Genomic DNA, 14545 nt, shown 5'->3' on the forward strand with positions numbered 1-14545 from the left:
TTCATGTAAGATAGGGTTTAGCTGGTTTCACATAACGCGTCAGTAATGTTATGTGATGCACCCAGTTATTTGCATCTTTCTCAACATTTCAAGGCATACCTTGTGCATCGTTCTCATAAAACATCCTTACATGATGATTCAGCTGAGGGTTGTAGTAGGGTTATCCTACTCAGGGATAATGATAGTCATGTCATGTAGTAGGCATTCGTATAAGAAGGAGTGTTGTGTACTAGGAGTGTTGTGTAATGGGATGGGCCACAGCCAGACCTTTTTCTGAGTTATCATTGTGTAAGTCACATGAAACAAGCATACAATTCAATTTGCTGTTCAGCATAGCTCCTGAATCACAGAGCTTATAATGTCTGCAGCTAGAACCTTTTCAAGGATTCTGCTACATGGTGTTTTCTCCCTCCAACCTTTTACCTCCTTATATCTGTATTTTTGTTTCTAAAGATACTGCTTTATGTTTTTGAGACCTAGTACGTAAATTATAAAGTGATCAAAAAATTGAAAGGAACACTATGAAAACACATCAGATCTCAATGGGAAAAAAATCCTTCTGGAAAGCTCTACTGATATGGACTGGGTAATGTGTTAGGAATGAAAGGATGCCACATCGTTTGATGGAAATGAAAATTATCGACCTATAGAGGGTTGAATTCAAAGACACCCTAAAAATCAAAGTGAAAAAATGACGCAGCAGGCTAGTCCATTTAGCCGAAATTTCATTGCAGGAATGAAAATCATACTCAGTAGTTTGTATGGCCCCCAAGTGCTTGTAGTATGCATGCTTGACAATGTTGGGGCATGCTCCTAATGAGATGACAGATGGTGTCCTGGGGGAACTCCTCCCAGATCTGGACCAGGGCATCACTGAGCTCCTGGACAGTCTGACGTGCAGCCTGGCGGTGTAGGATGGAGCGAAACATAATGTGACACCCAGAGGTGTTCTATTGGATTGAGATCATGTTTGTCCCTCCATGGATATGGTTCCCCAGACCATCACTGACCCACGACCAAACCGGTCATGCTGAACGATGTTACAGGCAGCATAATGTTCTCCATGGCTTCTCCAGACCCTTTCACATCTGTCACATGTGCTCAGGGTGAACCTGTTCTCATTTGTGAAAAGAACAGGGTGCCAGTGGTGGACCTGCCAATTCTGGTATTCTACGGCAAATGCCAATCGAGCTCTATGGTTCCGGGCAGTAAGCACAGGAGCAACTAGAGGACGTCGGGCCCTCTGGCCCCCCTCATGAAGTCTGTTTCTGATTGTTTGGTCAGAGACATTCTCACCAGTGGCCTGCTAGATGTCATTTTGTAGGGCTCTGGCAGTGCTCATCCTGTTCCTTCTTGCCCAAAGGACCAGATACTAGTTCTGCTGATGAGTTAAGGACCTTCTACGAGGGGCCCAGTCCAACTCTCTTAGAGTAAATGCCTGTGTCCTGGAATCTCGTCCATGCATTTGAGACGGTGCTGGGAGATACAGCAAACCTTCTGGCAATGGCACGTATTGATGTACCATCCTGGGGAAGTTGGACTACCTGTGCCACCTCTGTAGGGTCCAGGTATCGCCACATACTACCAGTAGTGGTACTGACCATAGCCAAATGAAAAACTAATAAAAAAAAACAGATGAGGAGGGAAAAATGTCAGTGGCCTCCACCTGTTAAACTATTCCTATTTTGGGGGTGGTCTTATTGTTGCCCCTCTAGTGTGTCTGTTGTTAATTTCATTAACACCAAAGCAGCTGAAACTGAATAAAACCCCCTCGGCTACTTAACTGACCAGATCAATATCTCAGAAGTTTCATTGACTTGATGCTATACTCTGATTGAAAAGTGTTATGTTAATTTGTGTCCTACAGCTAGGTTTGTTTTCTGGTTTATGACTTCTTTTTGATTTCAACTCCTGGTCTCCATTGTGTGCTTTGGATGTATAGCTGCCTGGTTGATTTCAATCTCCTGGTTGTGACCCTTTGCTCTTTCTAATTACAACTTTGTCTAAAGATGCATTTCCTTGTCTTGTGGTTAAAAAAAGCAGGTTGGTGTTAAGAACATAAGAAACTTGACAAACAAGAGTAGACAATTCAGTTTATTAAGCCTGATTGTTTAGCTAATATCTAAGCTGCCTCAATATCTCATCCAGATTCTTCTTAAATGTTGTCAAGGTTTTTCCTTCAACTATGTGAGTCAGTAGTTTGTTTCAGATTCCCACAATTCTGGCTCCAGTCCGATATTCTCTTCTCCTTAATTTCCACTGTTGTCCTTTAGTACATGATTCACCGATAAGCTGAAAAAATTTTCTGCATCTTCTTTATCAATGTCTTTGAGGATTTTGAGAACCAGGACTAGAAGCCCATGTAGTCTCCTCTGCTTGAGATTAAACAGGTTTAATTCTTTAAGTTTACCCGAATATGGTATGTCCTTAGGTCCCTGGATGCACTTGGTTATCCTTATCTGCACAGGTTTAAGTGCTGCTATGTCTTTTCTTCTTACATGGTGACCAGAATTGCACAGAATACTCAAAATGTGGCGTCACTTGTGTGTTATATTGCCTATGTTGCAGTCCACCAGGCTAACTTGGATAACATGACTGGCACAACAGAATCAACATAATGCTCCAAGCAGAATAATCAGAGTAGTGTATGACAGCCGCACAAGACATCATTGGGATGTGACAGAAATCTCACTGGAGATGTGTGAGAGTAGTAAAGAGCAGAGACAGGTGCAATACCTATCCCAGAAACTGACCTGCTTTTGTAAATTAAGTTAAATGTTAAATTGCCTAACTTTTACACAAAACACACAATAGAAACAAATGTGATTTTTAAATGGGGAGTGAAATGATTTAGAAGAGTTAAGACTGTTAAAATATCACGGCTTTTACAAATCCATTGCTTAGTCAGTCACCTTGCCACTTCACAAAAGGGACTTAGAAGCAATTAATTTACACACAATTGTCATCCAGTATAAGGCAGATTCCTATCTTGAATATGTTGCTGATGAGATCAAGTGAAGCTCCGCCTGACGTTATGTTCAGGAAATGAACAGGTATAGAAAAACAATATCTCTGACATTTCTAGCTGTTGAACTCATAAATCTGGCAACTCTTTCAGCCTCTAAAAAGTGTCAAGGAGTACGAACTTTACCTACAACAATAGCTTATTTAAGAATGGCAATGCAAATCAAATCAGTTTATAAAAGGAGGACCACAATGGCACCAGAATTGAAATCATGGAATTCATAAAAACCCTCTTAAAAAAAAATAACAAAAAATGGACATTGTTGAAACGTTTCAACATAAGCAATTCAAAATAAAGAGGTAACATGATAGAGGTTTTTAATATTATTGTTATATTATTATAAAAGCTGAGTTGGCAGGACATTTCAGCTGTTCAGTTCAAATCATCCCTTTGATGAGGAGACAGTGGAGAAGAAAATGGAGCTGTTTTAGAGTAAAATTAAATGAATTTTTAAAAATAGTGCATCATCCAAATAGTTTAGTTAAGCTAACTATGAAGACCAAATCAATAATATATTGGAAATGTTTCCTGAGTAGAAAATAATGTGCAATTCTGAACATAAGTTTGTTCTCACTGGCACCTAGTCTCGCTGTGCCAGATGTGTAATCTATATAGTACATCTGGAGACAACTATGTGTGAATTGTGTTTAAAACTATGTGGGAATGATTAGATTGCTCACTAATTGTCAAATTTCTAAACCAGTCCAATGCCTCATGAAGACATTGCTCAAGGTATGGTCAATGATTTTGAATTGCGAAGAGTAGTGGTGCACTTGTTATCCTGTTCCGACAGACAGCAGGCTTCTGATAACGATAAACCTTTTGGTACACTCAGATTATACTTCAACATTCAAAGACATTGGCAATGCCGCAGGTGATCTGATTTGTCCAGTGTTAAGATGATAGTGCAGGATTTGGTGTAAGCTTGAAAGAATTGTCAGCTATGCTTGTGAAAATATGAATTGCAAAACATGAATTTGAAGTAAAAGACGTATCACACCCCATCAAAAGGACTGTCATTAAGAGAGCTGATAAAGAAGAGCTGCAGAGGATGCAGATTTCAGGATTCAACCCACCCGAATCAACAAGTCTGCCGAATGACACCAGTAAAGCATGGAAACAGCATCCACCTTCTGACTGCACGTCTAAATGAGTAATTAAAAGGAGTTAACATTACTGTCTAATAGAAAATGCAGACATGCCATAACAAAAGAGCCACAGTGTTTAATGACGGAGTGTTTCCATACACCACAATGCGTATCTAGACTCTGCTGTTATGACATTTAGTATTGCAATGATTAAAATGACAGAAAGATATCACAGTGGACAGAAGCACATGTAAAACACGTCGAGCCAAGTGTTCTTTAAAATGTAGAAATATATCATTAAGTTTCAGTTGCCTTGTGATTCTGTGCTCCAATTTTTGCTTTTAAGTCTTTTGTTCAGTATATTTTTTTCTCTTCCTGAATCCCCAGCAGTGGTTTAAAATGCATGGACTGGAGGAACTTGGGGCTGTCCTGTAGGTGTAGCCTTTAAAGTGCAGAATTTCGCCACCATTCACTACACACTTTTTAACGGGTTGTTCCTGGACGTGTATTCTCATTCAAAATATCAAGTCTAGCCCCGCAAGACTAATTTGTACCTATTCTAAGCATGTCTCAAAGCAAGGTAAAAATAACACTGCTTATTCAAAGGCTTGTGCGTTTATATATAAGCTAGCTGTGTAAGCCTGTGCTGTAAAAAGCCCTTACCCACAACACCTCTCACTTCCGTGACAGACAAACACACACACTTCCACACGTAGACGTTTATATATAAGATTATTACTTACTTATTATTATTTTTCTGATACCTTTATTCAATGAGACATCCAACATTCAAATGAGATGCAACTGGTTAAATTTATTTTGTATGACAGGGTGTTTTCTTATTCCATGTCACTAAGGAAACAATGCCTGACGAGAAACAAAATCGAAGTTGAGAACTACAGACAGAAACTCTCAGTTTTCTGAATGTCATTATTGCTGAGCAACAAAGTGCTTTTTTATTTATTTTTTTATTTATTTATTAATTTTATTACAATCAATACATAGCAATCAAGTTTTTACAAAAAAAAAGAATTATGCTAAGAACAGATCGATCCCTACCCTTGAGAGAGAGAGCAAGCCAAACGGTGTAAAATTTAAGGCTTTTAAAAATACCTAAATCAACAAATTCTCTGTGCTTTATAAAATCATTTCAAAATATTACTGATTAGATCCTGCCATGTTTTGAAAAAAGTCTGCACAGATCCTCTAACTGAGTATTTGATTTTTCCAATTTTAAATAATATAACACATCAGTTTCCCACTGACTTAAAAGAGGAGAGTTTGGGTTCTTCCAGTTTATCAGAATAAGTCTGCGTGCCAACAGTGTAGTGAATGCAATCACAGTTTGTTTGTCTTTCTCCACTTTAAGACCCTCTGGAAGAACCCCAAACACAGCTGATAATGGGTTAGGAGGGATTGTGAGTCCAAGACTGTCTGAGAGGTAATTAAAAATTTTTGTCCAGAATAATGTTAATTTGGAGCAGGCCCAGAACATGTGACCTAGTGAGGCTGGGGCTTGGTTGCAACGTTCGCAGGTTGGATCATGCCCTGGAAACATTTTGGAGAGTTTTAGTCGAGACAGATGTGCTCGATATATAATTTTGAGTTGTATAATTGTATGCTTTGCGCATATGGAACTTGAGTGAATTCTCTGCATTGCTACTTTCCACTCCTTTTCTGATATATTAATTGAGAGATCTTTTTCCCAGTGTACTCTTGGATCTTTGAAAGGGAGGGATTGTAAAAGGATTTTATATATTGCAGAGATGGAGTCTAACTCCTTGAAATTGAGCAATAATCTTTCCAGCGTGGATGAGGGTGCAAGATGAGGAAAATCTGGAAGGTTCTGTTTAACAAAGTTCCTGATTTGAAGATAGTGAAAGAAATTTGTAGCTGGAATGTTACATTTGGAATGTAATTGTTCATAGGATGCAAAGACGTTGTCTATATAAAGATCTCTAAGCAAGTTAATTCCAAATTTTTTCCAGATATTAAAACTGCATATGTTTGTGAGGGTTGAAAGAGGTGGTTCTTTGCAGGGGTGCCACAGAAAGAAGCTTCTCCGTCTTAAAATGCTTTCTACATTGGTTCCAGATTCTAAGTGAGTGGAGCACAATTGGGTTATTAGTGTATTGCCGATAACGTGTGTTTATTGGAGCACAAAGCAAGGAATACAAAGAAGTACTGCAGGATTTTACTTCTATTGCGGTCCATGCCTGTGTATGTTTTTTTTTTTGGTCTCGTCCGATGCGAGAGATGGACGTCTGAAGTGGAGCTCCGCTAGCATATTATTTGCTTATTATTCTGAGATATCCTGTACTTATTCAACCCGAGAGGGACCGCTACAGTATATGTAAACACATATAAACATGGCCAACAAGAAGGGGTCCGAAAGAATCAAGACTAAAGCTACATCCAAGCTGCAATCAGCAAGCCCTAGTTCGAGATACGGCCTCTCAGAGACAGACCTGGATCAGTTGGGCGAAAGTACAGACTCCTCGGGACCACGGTCCGCTACATCGTCGCCGGCTGAGAGCGAAAAGGGGAGCGAAGGTGCGATCGTGAGTGCAGATGTGGATAGCTCGCCGATTGGAGAGGATTACCTGAAACTGGAAAAGGCCGGGAGGTCCGCGGCTTCAGTTACGCAATTACGCGGACTGGAGCAGCGGGACACCGGCTTCAGCAGAGTCTGCTGCTTCATCTACGGTACAAGAAGGCACATTTGAGCTATCTGAACTGAAAGTGTTGCTCGCTGAGCTCACGCAAGATATAAAGAAAAGCGAGAAGGCTAATGAGAAAGCAACGGCAAAGGCACTTGAGAGACTGAAGCAGGAATTAAACAGGAGATGAAACAGGCCAATGAATGTCTGCGACAGGAAATCCAACAGGCAAATGAAAGGCTGCGTCAAGAAGTACAACTTGAACTTCGACAGGTGCTGGGTAAAATTGAAGAGCGCATTGAGAAAAACTCGGTTAAACTGAGCACGCTTGCTGATCGATTGGAGCATCTTAGTGAGACATTCACGAATCGGATCGAAATAGCCGAACATCTAGCTGCCAGTGCCGAGGAAAGAGCAGTAAATGTCAGTTCGGAATGTAAAAAACTCGGAGAAAAACTTGGAGACAGACTGGCTGCTTTAGAAGATGGGAATAGAAGGTATAATGTCAGAATTGAAGGCCTGCCGGAGAATCGAGAAAGTTTAAACCCTGTGAAATTCGCAACTGAACTTTTTTCTAAAATAATCGGGGGCGACTTTAAAGCAGAATCTGAGATAGCAGCGGCTTACGCGTCGCTGATCAAACACCGTCAGACCCCGACCAAGATCTTTTATAGTTCGTTTTGAACGATTATCATTTAAGTTAGAGGTGATGGAACTCCTCAGGAAAAAAGGAAGATATTATATATGAAGATTGCCACATTCGTCTTCCCTGACTTCTCTCCAGCAACAGCTATCAAACAGCGCCTTCTATAATATTAAACAGCTGCTACGGCAAGCCAATGTCAAATACGGCCTCCTGTATCCGCAAAACTGAAAGTGGGATGGCAGGGTCATTTCTATGTTTTCGCTAGCAAGGAGGAGGCAGAAAATGAATTAAGAAAGCTGATCCCGGGACTATTCTGATACATAATTGTGAGTCATGGCGGTAAATGATAAAGCTAGGATTAATAATCTACTGTCTGATCTATTTGTTTTCAAATACGGGTTTTTATCAGCATATATTCTCATATTCTTATATTATTATTACTTACTTATTACTTATCATTACTTAGTATTACTAGGCGCTAAATGTTTATGTTTTATTGTGCTTAATTACGTTTTCCTCCTCTTTTTCTTTTCTAATTATTTCATGTGTACCCTAAATGAGACTGTTCAATATCATACCCTTGGTTTGCTGTTATTGCTATTACTGCATTAAGACTTGTTATGCTTGTTTTGGACACATCTTTAACACCATCACCTGGGTTTATTATCTGGGGATATCATCTTAATGCACTAAAATTGATGAAGATTATATATATATATATATATATATATATAAGTGCAAAATTCTTTTCTTTTTTTTTCTTTTCCTCTTTTAAAGACTATATTGGTAACAGATATCTCTATCTTTTAACCTTAAAGCGCCACTGCATGGGGGCTTGATGTGCTTTGGACGTGCTCTGTCTCTGGGTATGTCAGAGGACTGGGACTGCATGAAGTGGGTTTTAGCCTCACCTGGGGAGGCAAAAAGGAGGGTGGGGGTTAAGGGGAAGAGAAAGAGAGCAGGCTTGATCTATATCTAATCTATCATCTCAATCTTTATAATTATAACTATCAACGTAATAATAAGCTGCATGGCAACAACTCTTGGGGGAATAGGAAATTAAGACCTAAACTATTTCACTTCCAGTTAAGACTATAATATGACACCAAAAACTCAGAATCAGTGTCTCCATGATGGGACAGTTAACTTCGTAAGCTGGAATGTTAAAGGCCTGAATCACGAATTAAAGAGAAAGAAAGTACTTTCTCACCTAACAGGTCTAAATGCTAAAATAGTATTTTTACAGGAAACCCACTTACTAAGTAAGGATCAGTTCCGCTGCAAAAGACTGGACTGGCCAAATGTTCCATTCTAGTTTTACAAAGAAAACTAGAGGGGTGGGAATTCTCATACATAGAACAGTACCATTTGTAGCATCAGATGTAGTATTGGATCCTGAAGGGAGATATGTGATGGTCATGGGAGACTTATCTAACTGTAAAATGATTTTGATAAATGTTTATGCACCTAATGTTGATGATAAGGAATTTATACAAAATTTATTTGCATCCATTCCCAATCTGAACACTCATAAACTTATAATGGCTGGGGACTTTAATTGTGTTCTAAATCCACTTTTAGATAAGACTTCCTCCACAGGGGAACGCAACTAACACCGCAAAGATAATTACAAAGTTTATAACTGATCACAACTTATCAGATCCCTGGAGGTTTTAAACCCAAATTCAAGAACATATTCTTTCTACTCACCAGTACATCATTGCTACTCAAGGATTGATTACTTCTTTATAGATAATAACTTCTTGCCTAAGATTAAATCTTGTAAATACGATGCTATTGTTATTTCAGACCATGCTCCGATGATCTTGGAGCTGAAATTACTAAGCCCCATACACTCACCCCAGATGGCGCTCAATCCGCTTCTATTAGCTGACGAGAATTGTACTGAATTTATATCCAAACAAATTGAATTCTTTCTAGAGACAAATACATCCCCTGAGATCTCTGCAGGAATACTCTGGGAAACTCTTAAGGCCTTCTTAAGAGGACAGATTATCTCATATCTTTCCCACAGAAATAAATCCGAGCGAAGAAAGTAGCAGAGATAAAAAGCGAAATTACTAAAATAGATGAAGAACATGCCAGACTACCAAGCGAGACTCTACATAAGAGGAGGCAGGCTCTACATTCAGAATTAAACCTCTTGACAACTAAAGAAACCGAACAACTAATTTACAAATCCAGACATCATTATTATGAACATGGAGAGAAAGCTAATAAGCTTTTAGCGCAACAAATTCACAAGCAAGATGTGCAACGCAATCTCGTAATTACTAACACGAACGGAGATAAAATCATCGAACACAAAAATATAATGTACACTTTTAGAGACTACTATAAATCCCTATATACTACTGAGTTTAAAGAAGACAATATACAATCTAATGCATTTCTGGATAAATTACAGATACCACAAATTGACGCTTTTAGTGTGGAGGAACTCGATAAACCTCTGTCATTATCAGAATTACTGGATGCTATAAAGTCACTCCAAGGTGGAAAAGCAGCAGGCCCTGACGGCTACCCTGCAGAGTTTTACAAGAAATTCTCCGCTCAGCTCGCTCCCTCCTATTAGCAACATTTACAGAAGCCAGAGATAACCAATCTCTTCCACAAACCTTTCGCCAAGCACTAATCACTGTCTTTCCAAAACAAAATAAGGACTTATTACAATGTGCATCATACAGACCAATTTCACTTCTGAATAACGACGTTAAAATACTCTCTAAAATCATAGCTAGAAGGATGGAGAAAGTGCTCCCTCAGTAATATCACAAGACCAAACTGGATTTATTAGGGGCCGACACTTATCTTCAAATCTTCGACGCCTGTTTAATGTAATATACTCACCAACTAAATCAAACACCCCAGAAATATTATTATCATTGGATGCAGAAAAAGCATTCGACATGATTGAATGGAAATACCTTTTACTATTTTGGAGAAGTTTGGGTTTGGCCCAACATTTGTGCATGGATTAAATTACTGTATACTAACCCAGAAGCTTCAGTTTGCATCAATAACATTTGCTCAGACTACTTTAAACTAGAACGTGGCACAAGACAAGGATGCCCTTTGTCACCACTGCTGTTTGCAATTGCCATTGAACCACTGGCAATACATTGTCGAAATACTGATCAGATAAAGGGGATTAGCAGAGAAGGACTGGAACAGAAAATCTCATTATATGCAGATGACATGGTACTGTATATATCGGACCCAGAAAATTCTGTGCCTGCAGTCTTAGCAGCACTCACAGAATTTCAAAAGCTCTCTGGTCTCAGAATTAATCTGAATAAAAGTGTACTCTTTCCGGTGAATTCGCAAGCATATAATATTAGATTAGACACCCTTCCTTTTATCATTGCAGAACAGTTTAAATACCTCGGGGTAAACATCACAAGTAAACATAAAGCTCTTTATCAACAAAATTTCGTCATCTGCATGGAAAAAATTAAACAAGACTTGCATAGATGGTCAACCCTTCATCTCACACTAGCTGGAAGAATTAACACTGTTAAGATGAATATTCTTCCTAAGCTCCTTTTTTATTTCAAAACATACCAATATACATTAATAAATCATTCTTTAAGCAATTAGATTCAACAATAACCTCATTTATTTGGAATTCTAAACATCCACGCATCAAAAGAGCGACCCTACAAAGACAAAAGGCAGAAGGCGGCATGGCTCTACCTAACTTCCAGTTTTATTACTGGGCGGCAAATATACAGTCGATAAGAACCTGGACAGAAATAGAAGAACATACACAGGCATGGACCGCAATAGAAGTAAAATCCTGCAGTACTTCTTTGTATTCCTTGCTTTCTGCTCCAATAAACACACGTTATCGGCAATACACTAACAAAGTGCTTTTTTAAAGAACCAAAAGGATGGAAGTCACCTTGTGTAAGGTCTCGGCCATAAGGTTGCTCATCTGGCACCTCTTATGCAAAGCATTATGAAGTTCTTCCATTCATCTGGTGTTTCAACCTGCTTTTTCTATCATTCATCTTCAGTGAGACAAATGCTTATCTTCGCAGCCCTGGGCGCAAGGATAATGGAATGGTAAATCTCACATGCATACCTACACCCGCAAGAGCATTAATCCTAACGTAGATGTGAGAAGAAACTGAAGTTATTAAAAAAAAATGGCAAACAGAATACAGTCTGCCATTACTGTACAACAAGGTGACTTGTCAGTGAAGAAGCATAACTTGGATCTGATGAAGGGTCTGCTGCAAATTCGATGATGTGTGAAAATAGCACCTCTATTTTTGACCATATTTTGAGATTTCACAGCAGTAGATGTTCAATCACAACCTCTGAAACGTTACCATACATAAGGTGCATAAAATCTGTGTTTAAAATGAGCAGACTTGTTCTGTGTAGGGCACCATAAACATCCACCTAAAATCACTCTTTTTATTAGCAATCAATACCATTGACTTTAGAATATGGAAAAATTCCATGGACACATGAGAAGAATCTACACAGGCAGTATCTGGGTCAGAAATCAACAGAAGTTGTGAGGGAACATTACTGAACACTGTGCTTTCCTCATGACTACAATAACAACAAGCACAATCCAAGCATGATAAATTCAGGCCAATAATATTCATTGAAACTGGACTTGTATGAACGATACCTTTGAAAAACTTCATATCCCCATATACTGTAGGTTAATCACAGCCCTCTCACCAGATGTATTCTTCTTCAATTTCATAGGGACGCCTCCTGCTTAATTAATTTCTCTCTCACCATAAACCTCCATCACTTACATTCCTTCATGCTGCTCTCATGCTCATTATGATTAAAAACAAAGGATATAGTGTGCCAGGATAATATATGATCACCTGGAAGCAAATGTTTTACTCAGTTTTTTAAGATGGCACCAAACCTTGAAAATACCCCTTCATTTTCAGTGTATAGAGCATCATAGAGCATCTTGTGGTTTGTGCCCTGAACTTCACATTTCAATAATTTCATACATGAAGCGGAAAGTGGAGCAAAGGTGCTTATCAAAATCTGTATAAAGGAGTACACAGTGGCTGAGATTACAGTGGCATCACTGATGATATTGTGACTTTTTCATAGCCATGTCACATTTCATATAAATAAGCATTAAGTTGTAGGTGTTGGAAATTTGTGGATGGCTGCAGTTTTTGTACCAACTAATGCCTTAATCATGTCATTTGTGGAATGTGGCATTTATTTAGATACCATGCTCTACATACTAGTTATCATTCTGCTGTTAGAGTAATATAAAATAAAGAATAAATAACATCACTTCAAGTTGGACTCTGGTGTCCATGAAAGGTGTTTCAGCTTGTCTTTTAGGTACATTATATTGCAAAATGCTAAACACATGGATTTTACACACTCTATCAACACATATAAGTAAATACATTTCATTACTACTTGTATTTTTAAATTCAATGTGATATTTTCTTTGAAGTAATAAATAAAAATTGAAAATGCTCAAACCCTTGAACACACCTGAATGTTAAACCATTCATACTTATTCTACTAGCAGCCATACCAGAACAGGTCATCCACCTGAAGCTAACCGTGTTTGGGCCTGGCCACTGCTTGGATGGGAGACCATTTAGGAAAAAGCTTGTGTTGTTGTTGACAGAAGAGGTGTTGGTGAAGCCAACAGGGGGCACTTACCCTGTGGTCTGAATGTGGATCCCAGTGCAGTGATGGGTACACTGTACTGTAAATGTATGGATGAGATGTAAAACTGAGCTCCTCACTCTCTGTGGTCTTTAAAGATCCCTGGGCATCCTTTGTAAAGAGTATAGTGTACCCTTGAAGTCCAGGAAAAATTGCCCACCTCAGCCATTCTGACCCTCTAACCATCCCCTTTCTCTATGTGTCTATCTCATCCCTTCACCACATAGCAGGTGATGTGTGGTGACTGCCATTGCATCATCCAGGTGGGTGCTGCACATTAGTGGTGGCTAAACTGGCTCACTATGAAAAGCTCTTCGAGTAGTGAGAAAAGCACTAAATAAATGTAAAGAATATTATTATTATATTTATTTTTTAATTGGGTTATGTTTTATTCTTTTCATTAGATTTTGTCTTCTCCTACCTGTAAGTTTTGGAACTTTTTGCCCTTTTTCTTCTGATTCTTGCTTTTTTACTTCAAAATGTAATGTCTTTCAATTCCTTTGTAAAAATTTTTATTTAATTTAATGAGTAAATAAAATTATCAACAGCTTTGTTTGTGTGATCAGTTTTTTCAATGGTTTTCCCTTTCAGTGCAAGTCTATCGAGACATGGACGCTATCCAGTGACCTGAGATGAAAACTGGACTCCTTTGGTATTGTGCCTCTTCAGAGAATCCTTGGGTACCACAGGTTTGACGTTGTGTCGAATGAGCAGTTGCTTACACTGTCCCAAATGAGGCACATTACCTGCATTGGGAGGGAGCGTCACTTACAGCACTATGGCCATGTGGCGAGATTCCCCAGTGGTGATCCGGCTCGCAGGATGCTGATTGTTGAGGACACGAGTGGCTGGACCAGGCCAAGCAGAGACCCAAGCAACACCTGACTGCAGCAGATAGAGAGTCTGCCTGGGGGGTTGCCAACCAGGATCCCAAGCTGTTTCATCATGTGGTGGGTGCAGCAATGGGCTGTACCAGTTCATGCTCTCCAACCTGACCTGATCTATTTAGATTAGATTAGATATGTCTGAAGAAGGGGCCTGAGTTGCCTCGAAAGCTTGCATATTGTAATCTTTTTAGTTAGCCAATAAAAGGTGTCATTTTGCTTGGCTATTCTCTTAATCCCATGGGGAAATTTACAACACAAATCAACAATAATAATACTTTACTTCCAGCAGGCACATTCTGGTGTCCCCTTTATGATCTGGTTTCCCATCCAGAGTAGTCTCCTGCTTTGCGCAAATGTTGCCATAATAAGCTCCAGCCCCAATGACTATGAATCACATTAAACAGGCTTTTGTACAGTACATTAAGTTAGGTTACAATCAAGAATCAAAAACAGTTTCTACCAGTAATTTGTTTAAATGAGGCAAGACAGCTCATTAGATGTTCTTAAGAATGTCTTAATGAGCTTTTCAGTGCATGACT

General features: G+C 39.0%; 1 protein-coding gene across 1 annotated transcript in view; it reads right to left on the minus strand.

The window, feature by feature from the left end:
- LOC120534371 (thyrotropin-releasing hormone-degrading ectoenzyme-like) overlaps nucleotides 1-14545 on the minus strand; it is a 922228-nt gene that overhangs the window by 484053 nt on the left and 423630 nt on the right. The window lies entirely within an intron of this gene.

This window comes from Polypterus senegalus, chromosome 8 (assembly GCF_016835505.1).
Source record: "Polypterus senegalus isolate Bchr_013 chromosome 8, ASM1683550v1, whole genome shotgun sequence".
NCBI lineage: Eukaryota > Metazoa > Chordata > Cladistia > Polypteriformes > Polypteridae > Polypterus > Polypterus senegalus.